This window comes from Sapajus apella, unplaced genomic scaffold (assembly GCF_009761245.1).
Source record: "Sapajus apella isolate SASKATOON/1434 unplaced genomic scaffold, GSC_monkey_1.0 scaffold31, whole genome shotgun sequence".
In the NCBI taxonomy this organism is placed as follows: domain Eukaryota; kingdom Metazoa; phylum Chordata; class Mammalia; order Primates; family Cebidae; genus Sapajus; species Sapajus apella.
This window is the reverse complement of record NW_022436971.1, coordinates 22,323,472-22,326,588: the sequence shown is the minus strand read 5'-3', so window position 1 is coordinate 22,326,588 and position 3,117 is coordinate 22,323,472. Positions and strand designations below refer to the sequence as shown.

The 3,117-nt window shown below is 53.7% G+C and overlaps 1 pseudogene; it reads right to left on the bottom strand.

The window, feature by feature from the left end:
- Window positions 1–1,659: 1,659 nt before the first annotated feature.
- Window positions 1,660–1,756, bottom strand: LOC116562168 (annotated as a pseudogene).
- Window positions 1,757–3,117: the final 1,361 nt, after the last annotated feature.

Here is a 3,117-nt window from a genome sequence, read left to right as displayed (position 1 = left end):
AGCTTCAGGTCCTTCATCCACAGGGAGGGAAAAACGAGAGTCTCAACTATACAGAGAGCCGTGATGTGGAATGCAGCAGCGGCCGTGAAGCATGTCAGCACGTCCTCTGGGCCCAGCAAATGCTAACACGTGCCCATTGCTGCCGTGTTACTACTGTTCTACCTGGTGACGTCCAGGTGTCTTCCTGAAAGAGGTGGCATTGTATCTAGGCCTTGAAGGCCAAGTAAGCCTCATGACATGAGCAATGAGAGGTGATGCCCAGGACGCAGGAGCGTGGAAGCGAGAAACATCCCAGGTTGAGGGCAGGTGCTCTGTGGTCAAATAACAGGAGCCAGGTTACAAAGGTGAGGCGATCCCCATGCAGCTGAAACCAGAGAGTTCCCCGATTCCCCTCACAGAGGTGTAACAGGGGTGTCACCTGCTTGGTAGCCCCACAGCTCAAAACCGAGGGGAGCATGCGGACGGGCAGGTGCAGAGGCCGGGGCGAGCACTTTCAGGCTCTGGCTCTGCAGCAGCATCTAGGTGTGGGTGTCTGTGACTCCCAAAGTCCAAGTGGGTGTGTGTTACCAAACTCTTTGAGATGTGCTGTCTGCAGATGACTTGTGTGCTAATGAGCTCAATGGACCCTCTGCCTTATTGCAAGCACGGGGGGCTAGTGTGACAATACTCTGTATCCTGAGTTCTTGTCCAGTGCACCAGAAGAATCAGATCACACGTGGGCTCAAAGGATGAGTGCAAGGTTTTATTGAATGGAGGAGGTGGCCCTCAGTGAGATGGATGGGGAGCCGAAGGAGGGGCTGGAGTGGGAAGGTGGTCTTCCCTGGAGTCAGGCCCCCCAGTGCTGGGCTTTTCTCTAGCTGCCCCTGGTTGAACTGCCCTCAGCCTCCAGATGTCCCTCCATTTCTCTCTTTCTCTGCCTCGTTGTTCTGCCTTCCCTGGTCTGCTGGTCCTGACGTTCAGCCACTTGCATGTGTGCCCACTAAGGTCTCAGGTTTATATGGGGATAGGATGGGGGCATTGCGAGCCAAAAGGCAACTTTGTAGGTGCAAAAGCAGAAATGCCTATCCTTATTTAGGGCCTGGGGTCTTCAGGCTTGGGGGTGGGGCCTTTGCTGGAAACCTCCGTCTTCTACCCAGCACTTCCCTGTTTTCTGTGCATGTCACAGCGAGGGCCCAGCACTTCACGGAACCCAAATGAAGCATTGCTCGCCATGTCCACTCTAGAGGGCATGGGGGGCACTCAGGGCTTCTGGACAGGGGCATCTCCTAAGCCGGCACACATCCCATGCAGGAACTGTGGCTTTGGAGGACCCTGTTAGGACCCGGAGTGGGAGCAGAGGTGGGGTGGCCTGGGAGGCATGTGAGAGCTCACCCAGGACCTTAAAGGTGACTCAGCAGCCTCTGCCTGCAGGTCTCACAGTGTGGCTGGGAAGGAGCCGCCTGAATGAACACTGCTGCTGACATACCAGGCCGTGGGCGCCGGAACCACCCCGGACCCGCGCACAGAACACCAGCACCCAAGGGCTCTGTGCTCCAGAAGAATCAGCCAGAGGGCTCTGAGGCCACCCCGGGGAATGGCCCCACTGCACATCCCAGAGAGATGACAAAGGGCTTTTTGTGGTTGTTCTTATTGTTATTCTTTCCTTCTTCTTCTGTTTTATATCAGACAGGTATTGTGATGCCACAACACGGTTTGAGAGACGCACATTTCACACATGAGCATGAAAACCCAACTGTCACACATACCACAAAAGGATCTTAACCCGCTTATCTAAGAGAGACCCCGACTCACTACAGATTTGGAGCCAGACAAACTGAACTCAAGTGCCATAGCCACGACCCCCCCACCCAGCTGTGAGACTGGGCTCCAATCATGTCCACCCTGGGTCTCAGATTTGGGGAACAGTCTGTCCCCTCTCTCATTTTATAAATGAGGACAGTGAGCCAGAACTCGGACTAGAAAATGGATGTTCTGACCTGGAATCTTCGAGATTAAAATAGCTCCTCTCCTCTTTAACTCCAGAGAAGGTGCAAAGCTAGACACGTGGGCTCAGGTCAGGGCAAAGCTCTTCACCACCCTCGGACAGAGAAAATGGGGTGGCCGGGATGGGTGGATGGGTGGATGGGTGGGGCCCAGTGGAGGCCAGGCAGCCTCCCCAGCGCTAATCCACTGATCGTGGTTGCTGTTTCTTTCTGGGAAGTGAATTTCAAGAATGAGCAGCATGCTCCTACTGAAACAGAAAGACGTGCCTGGCAACAGCAAACCGTGGTGGGTTTTGGATTTTCCCATCATGGGATCCTCCACAGTCCTGCCTCTTTCCATTACGGAGCATAATCAGGAGGGGTCCCCATTTTAGCACAGATTATTACAAAGTCACAGATAATTGGCAAATCAAGTCCTATGCAAATCAAGTGCTAATTCTAAGCAATTAAAAACTGAGTCACAGCTAAACTGCAGTTAATTTGAAATTTTATTTTTTCATATGATGCAAAACACATTGAGCAGAGACAAGACACAAAGACCAAAGAAATTCCGTGCGTTACTCTGAACAGGCTGAGAAGCGGGTGTGGCTACACACACCTGTCAATCAGGCCTTGGCATCCGTGAAATGAAGTCCTTGCCTGTCCTGTCTCCTGCCTGACATAAATGACAAATGGTGGAGGGACAGTGAAGGAGAGGCAGGCAGTGCGCTCCCACACCCTCTGGAGGGATCTCCAAGGCGTAAAGCATCAGGTTAAAGGCAGACAGCATGGTCCCTTGCAGGCAAAAAGGCAACAGCAGAATGGAGAAGGGGGGTATCCCCAAATCCTGGTATCAAGACAGTGGGCCAGTCCACTACACCAGGAACAGAAGGAATCCTCCTTCCTGCAGCTTCAGTGACCCCGCAACAAAGAACACAAGCCCTTTTAGATGTGCTTCTGAGCCTGCCCAGAAAGACAATAGAGGGCAGGGACGGGAAGGAAGCAGGCTGACCTGCAACTCCTTGCCCAGATAAGACCCAGGCACGCCTCCAGCTGCCCACGCCAGGGCCCACCTGCAGTGAACGGCGAAGGAGACAGACGCAGGGACCCCGCGAGCATCCAGGCGGGAGCTCCTTCCTTCTGCCTGGGCTGCTTT